The sequence below is a fragment of the Serinus canaria genome, chromosome 12 (assembly GCF_022539315.1).
Source record: "Serinus canaria isolate serCan28SL12 chromosome 12, serCan2020, whole genome shotgun sequence".
NCBI classification, from domain to species: Eukaryota; Metazoa; Chordata; class Aves; order Passeriformes; family Fringillidae; genus Serinus; species Serinus canaria.
Window position 1 is genome coordinate 17,492,956 of NC_066326.1, and position 17,015 is coordinate 17,509,970.

At 43.5% G+C, this 17,015-nt stretch overlaps 1 protein-coding gene and 1 long non-coding RNA gene across 8 annotated transcripts in view; one reads left to right on the forward strand and one right to left on the reverse strand.

Moving 5' to 3' along the window:
* The window catches only part of ATP2B2 (ATPase plasma membrane Ca2+ transporting 2), a 255,779-nt gene that overhangs the window by 96,353 nt on the left and 142,411 nt on the right, over positions 1-17,015 (forward strand). The gene's annotated exons all lie outside the window — the stretch shown is intronic.
* On the reverse strand, positions 11,045-15,774 carry LOC108962186 (uncharacterized). The gene is made up of 3 exons (XR_001990680.3): positions 15,622-15,774; positions 14,991-15,193; positions 11,045-11,526 (listed from the first exon to the last, which is right to left on the reverse strand). It is a non-coding gene; the product is annotated as an uncharacterized LOC108962186 (long non-coding RNA).

Below are 17,015 nucleotides of genomic sequence, written 5' to 3' on the forward strand. Positions count from 1 at the left end.
AGTGGGCAGCACAGAGTGTGCCCAGGGGCACCCAGGGGCTCCTGCTGCTCCTGCCCTGCACAGGGACAAGCCCTGGCTCCCTGTGGTGGCCCTCTGCACCTCTGCTCTGCGGGAAGCTCTGTCCCCAGTCCCAGGAGTGCCATTGCCTGGCGGGCTGGGAAGGCTGAGCAGATGGAGCAGGGGTGGCTGTGTGTGGATAACTCGTGGCAGCTTTGCTTTGGCGCAGGGGCTGTCTCAGTCCTGCCCAACAGGCCTGGCCCAGCTGCAAGGCTTGGCCTCGGGGAGGTTGAATTTGGCTCCTGGGTCCTCATGTGTCCGTGGGCCAGTGCCAGGCAGATGTGCTGCCCCAGGGGTTCCTGGACTGCACTCCTTGGGCCCACTGGGGTTGGCAGGAGTGGCTCTGTACCTTTGACACTCCTGCTGCAGGCAGCATGTTATATTTCCATAAAATCACATCTCCACGTTTCGTGATTTGGAAGAGATGCGTGGAGCTTTCCTGGCAGTGGTGCTTCTTTTCCTTATCTAATGTTTCCATTGTTTGTATAATGGAACAGCAAACATTCTTCCAAAGGTTACCCAAACATAAGGATCTCAAATGAATGGCTCAGATTTTTCTCTGTGATAAGTCCAATTTCATTGCTCATTTTGTTTCTGGGTTCTTGCATGTCGTGCCACTTGCTGATTTACTTTGGCTTTGTTCAGTTACTTGTGGAGAACTAGAGAGATACTGCATGATGCATTTTCCCCATAAAGCTTCAAAAAAAAGAAGAGATACCTGGCCCTTTGAGAATCCTAAATGGCTTGCAAAAGATTCTCTCTGGGTTACAGGCAGTGCTTTAAAGTAAGGCCAGGAAGGGCAGAAAGTGAGTGAGTGTCTTCTGCTTTTTCTATTAGGCAGCATCAGAGATTTTCTGGGGTCAGTGATGATTTATTTATGTGATTACCCAGGACATCATCTTCCTCTCAATGATTACCTTACCTCAGCAGGTGCAGTGCTTAGAAAGGAGGCTATTTTCAAGCGAGCTGAAATCCCTTTTCCCTGTAAGACATTAAATACATGCAGGCAGGGTGTACTGACCACAGCCATGCATTCTGCTCCTGTACCTCCGATTTAAATAACAGAGTAATAAATAGATGTGATTTTTTTTTTTTTGTAGCTGTTCTGCACAGGACTAGTGTTTGTTCAGTGCAGTTACCTCAATTACAACTACAATGTGTCGTAAATCAAAGGAAAACCTGGCCCAGCAACTTTCTGTTATTCTTTCCCTCTTTGCAAAGAGATTATCACAGGTCAACGTTCTCCATAACGTCTTGTGCCCCAAGTTTCTCCTTGATCTGAAAGCAGTGATGCAATACAATGAGTCAGCCCCTCTCTTCTGAATTAAAGAGGGATGGAAAGTGTTGCCATTTTATGGGGCAATTGATAAACCTGTAATCTCTTTCGTAGGAGTAGTAGTTTGAGTTTGTTGGCATAATCAGCTCATTCATTGTGTGAGAAAAAGATGAGGCCAGGCCTGCAACGCAATGGGCACAGTGTAAAGAGGGGAGAAGTGACCTTTGTGATCCATGGGAGCCACGTCAGCTGTCCCAGTGGCAAACTGGGATTGTTTTGGTGCTGCTGCCTTGGAAAGTGGCAATTAGGCCTTTGCTTGGAGGATCAAACAGGGATTGCTCTGGGCTGTGGTGTCAAAGTGGCTCCTGGGCAAGGCAAAGCTGGGTCAGTGATGGACCTGAAAAGGAGGGGTGGCTGCAGCCTTTCCTTGGTGTGTCACTGTGCTGGGCAGCTGCTGGGAGGGTAACAGGACTGCAGAGGAAAACATCCTCGGGGAATGCCTCCCTCCTGTTGTACTGCAGGGCTCAGAAATCCATAAATATCTATAGACTGCCAGCCTTGAGTGAGAGCTGATTTATCTTCATTTTGTTCTTGTTTTGAGAAGGCTGCAGGAAGAAAGCAAAGTCCATTACACCAAATGAATAATCCAATCGATAGAGCCGGTGTGCCCTTGATGGAATTAAGCTTTGCCTTTGCAGTGTATCAGAGACAGAGAACGGCTTTTGCCTGATTTTGTCGGTGCCCTGTGAAAGCAAAGATTTGCCATGCAGTGGTTTTGTCCTGGTGGAACTGGCCCTGCTGCAAGAGCACAGCTCTTAATTCATTCTCTCAGATAGCACTTAAAGGGGTGCAAAAGCCTGCTTCCTTTAAAGTGTCGCCTTAAAATGTAGAGGTAAAACGATTACTTGAATCTCTGTTAGGTGTTCTCAGACATTTTGCCAAGTGTCACTGCTAGCAGTGATGCTGCTTCCAGCTGAACCATGGAAATGGGGAAATTTTGCTGCTAAAAGTCTTTGTAAGGATCATTTGTGGATTGGACAGGTGATGGAAATGCCATTCCTCACAGTAATGAAATGTTGAATTTTAGTTTTCTTTTATTCAGCATTGCATTTCTGTGTTTTCATGAAAGTGGATTGTGCTATATATCTTTTTTAAAAATAAAATGAGGCAGTGGCTTCACTGAGTGTAAGCTCAGCAGCCCTGCAAGAAGAATTAGCATGATTAAATGGTCATTTTTCTTTTGAAGATAACCTGTATCAACAGACCTGGGATACAGGTTATCTTCAAAAGAAAAATGAAGAAGAACAGTGTTAGGTGCAGTAATGATATCCTGCCTCCTGTCCCTTTTGCAATTACTACTCACCCTTCAAATGTAGACTGTTCAAATTTACTGTTTCCATTTGTTTTCCAAGAAGTCAGAGGTTGGTGTTTGACATGCCTGTTATTTATAAAGGTGAGTGGAAAATAAAGCCAAATATGTATTTTTGGCAGTCAGCTCAATGTGCTTCCAAGACAAACATATCTGCATTCCCTCAGTGCTGACTTCCTTTAATGTGGTACACTCATAGTTTCTGACTTGCCTTCGAAGCATCTCTAGAAATTGTTTCTCCTCTAGCTCTAGGAGGTTTTTTTTTCACATCTGTGTAGGTGTTCTGGAAACTGTGCTTGAGATCCTGCAAGGTGTAAGGAGGAAGCAGCTTTCCCACCACCCTGAAAAGCTGATGATTACCTCAGACAAAAAGAACCTGTTTTCACAGATAATAGATGACATTCTCTGGCACAGCTTTCAGCAGGATACAGTAACTTCCTTTTTAACTTTTAAAGAAGGAAGAAACCCTTTCAGAATGCTCATTATAAATCCCATTCCTTGTCCTTGCCTCGGAGCTGGTAAAACAATGCATTTCAATGTCCCATCCTCATTGCCAGTCCAGAACTTGGCAAAGCAGCCACGGATTCTATTAAATGCAGAGCATTTCAGTTGTGTAATAGAAATAGCTGGGTGTATGGAGCTGCTATTTCTGTAACAATAGCATTTACTAGCCCTTGTTTCCTCTTTGCTTTCAAATGAAATTCTTCAGGGACTGCAGATACTCTTTTCCTGTGTGGATTGTGAGCTGAGTCAGTTCTGCCAAGACTCACAAACCTGAGCTTCCCCAGGCTGTGCTGCTCCTTTGATTATTCCTTTTGCATTTTGTGTCAATCTCTCCTCCCCAGCACTTTCCACAGTCTCTTTCACTGTGAGGGCAGCTTAGGTACAGTCCTCCGAGGTACCAAAACTCTGAAAAAATGAGTCTTGGGAAGAAAAACCAATCAAATTCATGGAGTAGTTCAAAAGCTGTCATGATTCTTTTCCTCTGATTAGCACTGGAGATGAGGGAGAAGAGGGAATGGCCCTCTTGTAAAAGGTGAGCTTACCCTAGAAGGTAGTACAGAATAAAAGAGAATTTTCTTGGAGCATCCAGTGAGCTGCAGCAAGATTTCACTTTGCCTCCATGAGTGAGACCACAGCTCCCTGGATGCTACAAGCTTAGTGCTGCTTGTTCAGGGCTTTGGCAGCATAAATGTGGGAAAAAATTACATGGGAATGCTGTGGAACTGCAGGGAAGCTGTGCAGTTATAACCTTAGCATTAGTCTGGGCATCAATGTTAATTCTTTCCCTAAACAATACAGCATTGGATTTTTTGCAGTTTTCTTGGCAGTCTCAAGTGTTTGCCTCAGTTTGGAAGCTTGGGTGGCACCGGGGGTTTCCTTGGGTTTGCCTCACTCCAGTCATGTGCTGGATCCCTCCCTTTCCCTGGCACAGGAGCTCAGTTTTAGAGGAATGCTCATTCTTTTCTGAGCCATTCCATTTCATCTTTTCTAGTTTGTTTTTGCTTGCTTTTTAATTACACCCTGAAGTTGTTTTACTTTCATTAAAAAATCCTACAGTAACAGGAATTGCTGCATTACATCAGCATTCTGCTTTGCTAGTGGGGTCGTGGCTGTTGCATGTTTTTTTGTGGACAGCAGAGGTCATCCAGCTTGGCATCTGCAGCCAAATCTCTGCCTGTCCTTGAACAGGAGTGTTACAGGTGACTTTTAGCCCACAGAAACCCTGGAGAAAATCCCTCCTTGTGGGTGATAATGAAAAATAAGAGTGAAGAGACTGGCCAGGTCAGAACCTGTCATTTTCACTCCTCAAATGGCTGAGTTTTTACTGAGAGAAAAAACTCAAGATACTTTAAAGCCCTCTGCTGTTTGCTGCAGAAATATGGTGTAAACTTGGAACATTCTGGAAGTGTCCAGGTGTGCTCCCCTGCTGGCTGGAGGTGCTGAGTGCCCGGGCTGCTCCTTTGTTCCATTGTTTTCTCAAGCCAGTGAGTTTTTGGGTGTGTGGGGCACTGCAGGGACAGTGTGACAGAGCTCACCCTGCCTCCCTGGCTCTGGAGCTGGTGCCCAATGAAGTGTTCAGGACAATTTGCTTTCCAGACTTCAGTCACAATCACCTGGGGGGATCACGGTGCTAAATTGGAGGTGGTTATCAGTGGCACAGGTGCGTCCAACAGGAGCCACGATGGTACCAAAATCCTCCCCAAATGGGCAAAAATAACCCTCTCTAACACCGCCTTTTTAGTGTTAGCAAGGCATTACTTCACTCTTGGCCCAGAGGTGAGTGGCTGTCAAAGTTCCAGCCTCCACAGCAGTGCTGATACACAAAACCTTTTCACTTCTTTATGCATTTTTAGCAAAGAAATTGATATTCAATGGTTCTAAGTGACATGATTCTCTCTATTAATGTTCTGTCCTCTATTGGTTATTGATCCTTTCCTCTTCATGGTAATTTGGTCCCTATTCTTTAGTAATTTTATCACCTTTTCCTCCAGCTTTCCAGGCCTTAATCCCCCCTGTGTCTTTGGTTACTCCAACAAGAGTCTGTGAAGAAACTCAACTAATGCTGGCTAAAAGTGGGCACTACTTGCAATTAATTAAAACAACCAGTTAAAAATTAGTCATAAAATTTCCAACAATTCAGTGCTACATGAGGCTGGTACATGAGAGTTGTAGTTGGCCCTAGGATGATAAATCTGCTTATTTTTGCTGCCTTGTCCATTGGATGATTCCAAGCTCCAGGTGTTGAAGGACTCTACAGATGAATTTTTAAAATTTACAGATAGCTAAGGAAAATGTGTTGCTGGGTTTTTTTCCCAAGGAAGTCTCAGTGGTTGTGTTACACCTCCTGCTGCTTTACTTGCTGATGAACATGTAACCTCACGTGCTGCAACCCCTGAGGTAAATCCCAGAACCCTCAGAAGGGAGTTTTAAAGGAATTCTTTTCTGAGCCGCTGGTATTTTCTCTTTTCTCTCTTTTCCCCCCAAACCCACGGTGCCCACTGAGGGATGTGCACAACTGGTTGTGTTAGCAGAGAAATGGAGCAGTTTTAGCTGAGGAAGTGCCACAGCTCAGTGGGGTTTCCTTCCATGAGCTGGTTTTTGGTTGTGTTCAGTGCCACAGCACAGCTGAGCTTCAATAAGAAAGAAAATTCAACTTGCTTCAGTAAGAAATATCAGATGGCAGAAGCCATGAAGCTCAAATTGTCTTCTTCACTGTCTGAAGTGACCCCTCAGCAGAGGACAAATACACCCAGCTTGTTAAAGTGTGTGTGCACCACTGCTCCAAAACACCACGGGCAAGCTGAGAGTGAGCTGGGTTCACCTTTGGGCTGGATAATAAATGGTTGGCTTGGTTAAATAAACGGCTTTGAAGAAAGATTTTGTGCCTTCAGCCCTGAAGAGTGGGCATGGTAAGAGATCTACAGAGTTTGAAAAGATTTGAAAATAACTTTGTTTTAGTGTTTGCAATAGATGGGTACTCTTAAGGTAAAATCAGTAGGGTTTTTTTTTCTTTGCCAAATCTGGATGTTATTTTTAATTCCTGATGTTAATCCTGTTTAACAAGGCTATCAGTGTGGCATGTTTTGCCATGAAGTGCTGGCAGTTCTTTTCGCTGCCCCACTTTTCCCAAAGTATTGATGCTGACATGAATGTCTCTGCAGCTCACAGCTTACAATTACAGAGGAAAATCGGGTGGGACTGGCTGTGGGGTGGCAATCCCCAGTGTTCCCTGGGTGGGGACAGCTCTGGGTCTGCTCCTCTGCTCTCTCCTGACAATGTCCCCATGCTGAACAGCTGCTGAGGGACACCTGGGTGCGTGGGAGGTGTCCCACACCACCTGGGTGGGTGGGAGGTGTCCCTTGGGGACATCCAGCCCTGCTCTGGAGTCCCTTCCAGCTGCTGTTCTGGGTGTGTGGGGGGGGCACTGCTGGCATCCTTCCCTGCAGAATGCACTGCTGCTCCTGCAAGCCTCTGGCATCTCTTCAATCCAGCCACGTCCATGGTGGAGCAGCAAACTCCATTTTACATGAGGGATTTGGAATCCATGCCCCAAACCTGGGACCCAGTTTGAAATCCCCTGGATTTCTCATTATTTATCACCATTTCATGGTGGTTTAGGGAGACTTGCCTCCTCTCTTACCTTTATTTTCAGCCTCTTAGCTTGCATTGTTGCTTGAAAGTCCTGAATTTTATTTGGGGGGTTTCTTCAGTCTTGCTTAAATCTTCTTTAAAAGATTCAGCCATAGGAGGTTTCCATGGGATCTTTATGAGAAATTTTTGCCAGCTTCATTTAAATTTGAGGCATTTGTGGAAGGAGGGGAATAGGCTTAAGCCTGTTTTAATTTTGAAATATTTTGCAAAAGTTCATTCTGTTATTAAAAATTGATAACACAGCTGCCTGGGACTGCTCAGGAACGTTGTAACTTTGGTAGATTGCAAGGACTGGTGGTGGCTGACAGGAACGACAAAAAAAATCTTAAGCTATGTAATGCCTAGGAGGTATTTCTTCATCTTGCAGATTTTCCATGTTTTCTTGTGTTATTGAACAGATGCAGGGGCTGGTGTGAGTGGTCAGCAATGATGGTAATGTTTCCCTGATCAAATGAAGTATTTTATCTGAATTTTCCTGCATTATTTCTGAAATATTCTGAGTAGTTCTGAAATATTTCTGAATATCTGCATTTCCCACATTTAAAATTCAGTATAATGTTCCCCCTGGTGTACTCTTCCATGTCTGAATTTATGCTTATAGACAACCTGAAAAAACAAATATTGAAATTCTGTTCTGTTGTGATTTCAGACCAAACCATTCTTGCTTCAATTTTCCTTACTTTCTTCCATTGTCCATTGATTGCAATTTCTTTGCAGACACACTTTTCCTTTATTCCTCATTTGCTTTTTGGACTATATTTGTTTGATGGTTTGGGGTTTTATTTTTTTTTTTTTTTTTATTTTTCTCCTTCCTGATGGTCTTAAATATCTCTGATTTTGAACTGATAGTGAAATCACCCTTGTGGCCTCAGGTAGCTCCACCTTCTCTAACCATCCCAAGTCTTTGGAGGTGACCCTGTGCTTTCAAGTATTGGTCAGGTCATGCTGGGCATCTGTCCTGTTTGGACTTGGCCCTTTTGGCAGAATTCACCACCTTTATTTGCTCTGGCCTGTTTCTCCTGTTTGAGCTTGGCCCTGTCTCTCCCTTGTCTGCTGAGGTTGTTCTGCAGGATGGTGGCATCAGCTGAATGTCCCTTGCACAACTGGGTGACTGTGGCTGCGTTAATTCTTGGCAGCAGACTCAGTGTTGACTGTTCAAGACAAATAGTTCAGGATGAATTTAAATAAATCCATTTGAGATATTAAATGCAGTTGATAATGACAAGCTAGGTGCATTGAAGGAGGAACGGGATGCTCCTCTGTAAAGTGATGGACCAGTTTCCAGTTGAAACTATTTTAAGGCCAGCAGTGATCTTCAAACTGGGCTTGTGGCTTTAAAAAGGAAAAAAAAACCTGACCAAATCTACCCCAAACCCAAATTACAGAGTGATTTTCATACCGTTTAAAATGAGATCAGATTTTGTTTCTAAACCTTTGAAAAAAATTTAGGTTGCTCTTAGCTGGAAAGGCTGTCAAGAGTAGTATTTATATAAGAAATTAATTTTGAAAACTTCTGCCTGTTTTCACTGGGTGAGATAATTAAATGTAAAAGTTACTGGCTGAAACTCAGGATTTTAAATGGCAGGGAAGATTGGCTACTTGTGTTTGTGTTTCCAGACATGCAAGAATTGGGTTTTGTTTCGTTCTGTCCCCTGACTTAACCCTTATTTTATTCACATCCAAGATGAAATTTCTATTTCTTCCTTAAGCAAGATAATTTAAGTTTTTTCCTTTTGGACATATCACAAGAGTTTTCAATACTTTCTAGAAAAGATATTATTAATTTAACATTTAGGGTTTATGACAAAGCCTTTTTAAGTGATAAACTTTTATAACATTGCTAAAATGAATGGATTTTGGTGCTTTGACTCTTTGGTCAACTGCAATAATCTATCCAGTCTAAGAAATCAAGATGTAATTATTTAAAAAAATAATTAGTTGTTAAAATACTTTCCTATCATGATAATTGGTTTTCACAGGAAAAGATTGGATGTGATAAGGTACAATATTAGCAGATGCTCTTCTGTTTAAATTATCTTTATTTAAATTCAGCTGTTCCTTACTTAAGACTTGTTGGAAAGCGCTCAAGGTAATTTTGGTTTGAGAACTGGGAGGAACTCTGGAATGGCAATTTTTAGAACCCTAATTAGTTGTGCTGAGTTGAGTGTGTAAAGCCAAGGAAGCCTCTGCTGCTGGTGAACAGGGACGTTCTCCCAGGAGTTCTTTACAAATCCAAGTTTACAGCAGTGCTCCTGCTTTTCCCACACCACAAAAGACTGCTTGCACCTAATCCTCAAAGGAAAAAATAGCAATCTAAAAATAGCCAAAAGTGTTTGGAAATCCCAGAGCCTGGAAGTGTTGTAAGGGCTGGGGAAGCAGCAGAGGAAGTGTTAGGAAGTGAAAGTGAAATGTGAGGATAATCCCCGGGTTCAGGCACTGGAGCTGCAGGAGAGTTCACAGCGGTGCTGGCAGAGTCAAGAGCAGATAAGGGCATGGCAGTGAGAGTGAGGCTCAGAGTTTCCTCATGGAGAGCCAAGCCCTGGCTTACTCAGTAACCAACAACTCGTTAACAGGAGCTGGCAAGTGGCGCTAATTACCGAGCAAGGCCGCGTCTCTTCAGAGGTGAGCGCCTGACGTTGTGCCCGGTGTTGTGGGAGAGCAAGGTGGGCTGGCAGGAAAAATGAATTCATGCATCCATCCCCCTTAGCAGAGGTGTTTTTGTACAGCTCGTGCTGCACTGGGAGGTTTTAGGAAATGGAATGGCCAAATTCACCCAGAGCCACTTTGGGTTCCTTTTAGGCTGTGGTTCATGGGGTAAGAGCAGCCCAGGTGGGGCAGACAGAGCCCTCCTTGCACTGTCTTCTCTGCTGCAGGTGGAATCCATAGAGGAAAGGCTGGTGGGGCTCGGGTTGGTTTGGGGTTCTTGTGTTCATTTCGTAGTTTTTTAGTGTAAGGTTTAAGGCACAATTGCGTTCCCAGGTCCAGCCAGCTAAAGATCCAGGTGTGCCTGTGGGTTTGTAAGCATGGCCAGCTTTGGGACAGCAGGGTCCTGAGGAGTGTGCAGACCTCAACCCACTGCTCTTAACTGCAGCATATTACCCAGCTTTTATTCCAATTAACTCCTTTGTACTGCAGGGCTGGGCCCAAGGTGCCAGTGGCTCCCTAGGGATGAGAGAGTTTCCTTTTCCAGGAGGGTTAATTGTTAAATAAAGGAACCAAGGAGGCCTGGTCCTTTATGAACAACTATTTATATTGCTTGAAGTTACCAAAGAATTCATTAACTTGAATCTCCTTTTGAGCTGGAAATCTGTTGGATTTCCAGCTGGAGTCTGCTGCTCATACTCCTCCTTTTGGGAGGTGTGCTTGGAGTTTCCCCCTAATCCTTTTCAGATATAGAAGTTTCAGTCTGCAGAAATACTCAAAGATTTGACCTTTCCCTAAATCTGAAGCAGCAACTGATAAACAACAACCTTGCCATCACCTGAAGAGCTGACAACTTTATTTCAATTCTTGTAATAAAACAATTCTAAACAAACATTTGTTTGCCTAAATGGGAGTGGTAAGGCAGCAGGCTTAGAGGAAAATTGGTAGGTGTGGGTTAATTGTATCAGAAATTTTGTCTGGCAGGGGTAAAAAGCCCTTCCTCAGTGTCATGTTGACTTAATTTTGTGTGTTCTACTCACTGCAATTTAATGTGCTGCCCAACAGCCTTGAAAATTCTCTCTTGCTTCCAGTCTGACTTCTGATGTCCCAAAAATAGAGGCGTATTTTTTCCTTCAACCCAGGTGTTTATGTTTAGATGGAGTGAAAATTTAATCTTTCTCTCAGAATATCTTCTGTAAACACTTACAGTGCTGTTAATGCTGGATATATGATGTTTTTTATAGTATCTAACTCTGAGAAGGAACACTTTAAAGTGAATTTGATTGCAGTTACTCATCTCTTTCCACCCATTTTCTGGCAAAAATCCACCCAGAACCAGCAGTAGCAATAATACTTTTGAAAAAGGAAATTGTTGAAGTGCTTAAGAACTTCTGGGATCCAAAATTTAAAAGAGATTTCATTAAAATATATGTAAAAATATGGGTGATCAATCAATCAATGAACCATGTTACCATTTCCAACTGACTAAAAAACAGGAAGATAAATATTTTTATTTTTTTCAAAGCTTGCAGAAGGAGAAGGAAGGCAGTTCATAGGACCCAGTGGATTCCCAAACTATTTTCTTCCATGGAAAAACATGAACCACAGCTTTTCTAAAGAACTTGGGCTATTTAGAAAACCATGTTAACAAAATTGACCTCCTTTGGGGAATACCATGTTTGAAGGAATTGCCTACAAAAATTCAGGTGTGCAGAGAAAGGCAGAGGTGGATTTCATTTTGAATCTTATCTGGTTCGGTTCTAATAATGAATTTAGTTTGGAACAGTGCAGAGATTGTCTCTGCCAAAACAGAGACAGCCATGTGCATTTCAGAGGCTGGAAATATTGCCCTGATTTTATAAAGTAGCACTTGCTCCTAATTTAAGTGCTTGTACTTCAGGAGCTTGAGCTGCTCTACACAGGGGGGAACATATTTCACTGGTGTGTTCTTCACTCTGACACACAGCAGCTTCCTTGAGCATGGTTCTGAATGAGCTTTTCTGTCATGGAAATATTGGAGGTGATCCTGCAATTGGAAAAAAAAAAAGAAAAAAAAAGCTGAAGGGAATTAGAGCAAGAGTTAGAGATTTTATAACAGACCACAGAACAAATCCTGGACCAGCTGTAAAGTGTAAGAGAGTTAAACTGACAGCTGGGGTTTAAAATGTGTAAACCTGCATCAAGCACCAGGTGCAAAGGTGGATTTCCACGGGAAGGAGGAGTTCTGGGTGTGAGCTGTGACTCAGATCACATCTGAGGGGCCTTGAGGCTGCTGGGCCATGGGTTTGTGCAGCTGCATTTCCAAGCTGGTGTCGTGCATGGCAATAACTCAGCAATCTCCTGTTCTGAGCAGGAGCCAGCACAGGCAGTGTTTGAATACCTCTGAGGGGTGCTCAGTGCCCTGCATCACTGAATAACCAAATTCTGCCTGTCTGGGGCTGGGTCTGTTTCCTTGGGCACTTTATTGCCCTGTAAATGGAAGCCAGCCTCATTTTACAGAATCCACAGCAGCCCACGTGGGAGTGATGTGCTCTCAGCTGCAGAGCAGCACGGATCTTTGGGGTGATCCCAGTTCCCAAACTGGTGTGAGCCCAGCTCAGGCAGCTCTAGCCTGGCTGGGGAGGAGCAGACATGGATCAATGCATGGCTGTTCCTGCTTGTCCCACACAGAAAAGGGACTTTGCTGCCCTTCAGAGATGAGATTTTCCTCACATGGGGTCAACAGGGATGGGGCACTTGTGGTGCTGAGGTCTGGAAAAATCCATTACACATCCAGGAATATGTTTTTAGAGTCACCCCAGCTGTGTGGGACTGGTCTTTGATGCTTTCTATCTGAAAAGGCTTCAAAGGAAAAATGGTCAAATTGCAGATCTGCATGACCAGGAGATGTGAATGGCATCGCTTTCCAAGATGTTGTCATTTTTACTTTGTGGTTTTGTAGGGAATAAGAAAAGTTCTGGAAAATGTAGAAGTTTTCCAGCTTTCATAGATGCTAGCTGTTACAACAGACAAACTCAGCAGTGTGGTGATTGGGAATTGCTCCCAAGAGACTTTCCTGGAAGAAGAATCTTGTATTTTGACTGTTTTGTTCCAATCATATTTGAAATGATGTTTTTCATCTGCTGTCTCAAAACTCCAAGCAGCTTTGCTCCCCTCTTTATTCCAAGTAACTGGTTAGCTGCTGGAATTATAAATGACATTTTTATGGAGAGAGGTGTTCTGAGTTTCAGACTTTCATGCCTAATGTCCTGCTTTTCTCTGTACCAGCTGCCTCTGCTCAGCCACAACTGCCCTGATGTGGTGCCCTCAGCTTCTGCCAGCTGTCTTGCACAGACCAAGACTGTGCCAAGTTGTGGTTTTCCTTGTAAATGTTCTGTCAGCTGGAACCTGGGATGGTGAATTATAGATAAGAGCACCTGAGAGGGTTGAGGTGTCTGTTCCCAGAATTTTCTGATGAAAAAGTTGCCTGAAGAAAATGGTGCCCTAAATAATTTAGGAGGCTGGGTTGGGCATGAGGTGTCCTTGGCATGCAGAACATCAAAGTCACTGCTGGGGGGCAGGGCATGTCCTGGGCACCTTCCCCCTGAGGAAAGGTCTCCTGGACTCTCCTGGAGGGCAAAACTGGTTTTTAGTCAAGTCTTTTCAGAATATCCACTGATTGCAGCTGGTTACTTCTTGAAACTGGGAATCCAGAGTGTGGTACCACAGGGATTGCCCTGGAATCCCTGGAACAGCAAAGTGTTTCAGTGCCTCTCAAGGTTGTCTGCAGCTGCTTTGTTTGAGCTTTTTGCTGTTTTTCAGTCAGGTTATATTCCTCCATTAATATTTGATTTGGGGACATCAGCATTTGCAGTAATTTATGGGAAAAAGTTTATGTTTGTGTCTTAAACTCAGATTGTGGGTGGTTTTGGAGGGAAAGTAGAAATGCCACATTTTCCCTTGAACTAATGAAGCCATTTATCTGTTAGGACATGAGACATAAATGTTGCTTTCTTTCACACAAACATTTCTGTTGCTCAGTAAAAAAGAGAACCATAGCTTTACATTTTACTACAAAATATGGAATCACTTTGAAGAAACCCCCTTGGCAGCATTGGAAATGAGTGGGAAATAGAATCATCACATATTATTATTAATTATTATTATTATTAGCCATGATATCTACAGGAAAAGTGAATTTTTTTCCATCACATATTCAGCATCATCACAGTTGCCAAGAGGATCAGATGGCAGCTCCTGTTCTGGCACTTGATTTTGCTTTAAAGTTTTAATTGTGTACACATGTGTAAGATGCAATTCTGATGAACCCTGTGATAATATTCTGCTTTTATTCTGTGATGCAGTCCCCAAATCCTCATTGTTTATAGGCAAGAGGCAAAGCAAATGCCAACAATGTGGTTAAAAGGTGAAGAAAGTTAAAGACTCTGTTTCAGTACATGGGTATTTATCTTTTGTAGGCTTCATAATAAAATAGATTATTTGTTCAATTAATTTCCAAGAACAGCTTGCTATTATTCTAGTAATTCTTAGCTTCACACTGTGTGCAAAATTCTTGCTGAGAGCTTTTTATGTGGAAAAACAATTGCACTTTGTGTATTAGAATCCATGTTGCATTTGACATAACGATGTTATCTTTATTAAATTTCCTTGTTATACCTTTTGATTTATAGCCCTCCTTAAATCCTCATTTTAAAGCAACCTCTGATGTGGTGCTTTTAGTGCCCCCATGCTGGTACTAAAATGTGAGAGGATTCCAGTTGTAATCCTGAATCGTGGAAGTGGAAATTCTGAGATCAGTGCAGAGCAGGCAGCACAGCATTTTCCTGAGGGCATTCTTTTTGTGCAATTGTAATATTCTAGGATGTGGTAATTTTGATTCCTTTCAGTGTTTTTGCTCAGGTGTTTAAGGACATTTTTCAGGACAAATGGTGAGTGTCTGAGGCCAGGCTCTGCTGGGGTCAGGTCCTGCTCTTAACAGGGTATTTGGGGCACTGTGGGGCATTTGTGCCTGATCCAGCACAAACCTGGGGCTCCTTCCCAGGCTGGGAGGATCCTCAGGGAAGCTGAAATATCTGCACATTCACCCTGGAGTCCCTTGCCCAGCCATGCTATAAATACCTGAACTAGGCCAGGGAAGGCAGCTCAGGTGTCCTGTGCTGGAGCACTCCTGGATAAATATTGATAAATAAATAAACAGTGCTCCAAGGCATTTGACAGGGGAAGGGAAGGCTCCAGCTGAGCCTCTGCATGAAGGAAACAGGGAATTATCTGCTTGCTACTCAAGTTTTCATCCAAACCAACTTTATATCCAGCTTAAGTGTAACTGGAGAGTTTAGCTCTGGATGCTGAATGAGCAAAACAAAAGCAGAGCTCCCAAAAGGAAGCTGAAGGGCAGGTGAGCATGGAAAAGTCCTGCCCGTGGCAGAGGCTCCAGCAGGCTGGGCATGGCTTGAGGAGGTGTTTCCTAACAGAGCTTTTATGGATACTCACCAGGGAAAATGTGGTAGAACTGGGCCTCAAAGAAGAGTTGGTTGTTGAGGACAATTAAATGTTGCAAAATGGTGAAGGAGATGGATTTTCTCCCCACAGAATTCATAGTTACACAGGGAAAGAGCAGTTATGTCCAAGGCCAGGCACTGTTTTGAACTGGACTCCTCCAGTGTTCACAGCATTCCAGGTGTGTTCTGCAGCAGCTGAGGGGTAAAGAGAAGAATTTTATTCCAATGTCTCTAAACCTTTCCAACAGAGGAGGAAATATTAGAAATTTCTTAAAGCAGAGCTGAGGTTCTTCTAAATCTATGGAGAGGGAAATGATTGTGTTTGACTCCATTCAGCAGTGGCTTGGGTAAATACTGAGCTGAAATATGGGATTGAAAATGTGCAAAGCTCTCCTGGATGCTTCTCTGCAGGGCTCTGCTAAGCAGAGCTCCTCAGCTCCTCCCTCTTCCCTCCTTCCATCTCTCTCCATTAGGATTTTTTTGGGCAGGAGACCCAACCTATTCTGCAGCTCTTTCCACAGAAACATCCTTACATTTGAGTTCAAAGAGCCCAGTGCCACCTCTGTGGTGAGTTACAAAACCAAAGCCCAGGCCCAGGGAGTGATAAATGAGATCTGACTCACAAAATCCGAGCTGTTGGTGCATCTCTTGTCCCGGGTGCATGTTGCCTTTCCCCCCTGAAGCCATCAAGCAGCTGCCTGGAGAAACACCCTGAATGTCATCTTGACTCTTGACCAGTTTTATTCTAACCTGGAACAAGAGGACAACAAAGGAAAAACGCGTGCCTCAGGACAAAACTTGCCTGTTGTCATGAGTTAACAGTTAACTAGGGAGAACACATTGGAATACTTGGAAATCAAGCTATATTTAGAGTTTATTCAGTGCAGGGACAAGGTCAGTGCCTCGTTCCCTGTTGTGAGTGCAGGATGCAGAAGGATGAGGGTGTTCCAGCCATAATTCACAGCTGAACACATCCAGGAGGCTCCAGAGCAGAGGTGCCTGACTGCCAGCCAGGGAAGGTTGGCCTTGGAAATCCAGCTGCTTTTAGGAATAGAAAGGAGGTGCTGTGTGCAGGAATCTGGAGTTATCTCCAAGGTCTCTAGGGAAACACTTGTGTGGTGGTTCTAAACTATCTAACTCCAGAGATCCTGCTTGAAACACAAAAGAAACCCCCCAAAAATGAACTGTGAAAGCCAAACCCAGGGAAGCACTGCTAGGAAGTGGTGTCAGAAAGACATTTGTGCCTGGAAGTGCTGGGGCTGATCACAGGAGTGCTTTGCTCTGAGTTTCTAATTAATTTTAGCTTAGGATTTGATTCTTGCAGGGCACAAAGAACAACAGTGTGTTAGGGGTTAATCAGAGTAACTGGCAATTGCTGGAAAAACAAAAAAAAAACATTTTGTAGGTGTGTGTGTCTGTTATGGATGGACTGGTCTGAAAAGCAGTGCAGGACATTGTGTATCCACATGGAAATTGCTCTGGAGAGTTTGGGGTGATGTCTGCAACTTAACCTCAAGCCTGGTGCTTTTATTCTGCTTTTTAGAACAGCAGCTCCACAATTTGAAGTGCAATTAAAAAATTCATGCTAGAGCGAAATGTGGTCATTCACACTTGCATTTGGATATTCTTTAGCACTTATTGTATTTTTGTGGGTGAACAATCAATGTGGAACAGAATGCTCTGGCTCTTAACTGATTCCCAACCTTCTGTCAGGGAGCAAAGTGCTGATGGCACCCCAGAGCAGGTATGGAGCAGGTTTTCTGGGATAACCTGTAGGCATGAGGGGGTTGCTGTGCAAATGAACCCTCTGAATGGCTCCTATTTCACAGATTTTTCTGAAACTTCCACACATTTTCTAGGGATAAAAAGAAGTGAATAAGTCTTGTGCCCTGTCGGGTGACACTTTGCTCTGTTTCCTGAACCTTTCCATCCTCTTGTGTGCTGCAGCTGCTCCTTGATTCACTTGCTCCTTTGGCCATCTCAAAAGAAAGCAAAAGATTTTAAAATTTATTTATCT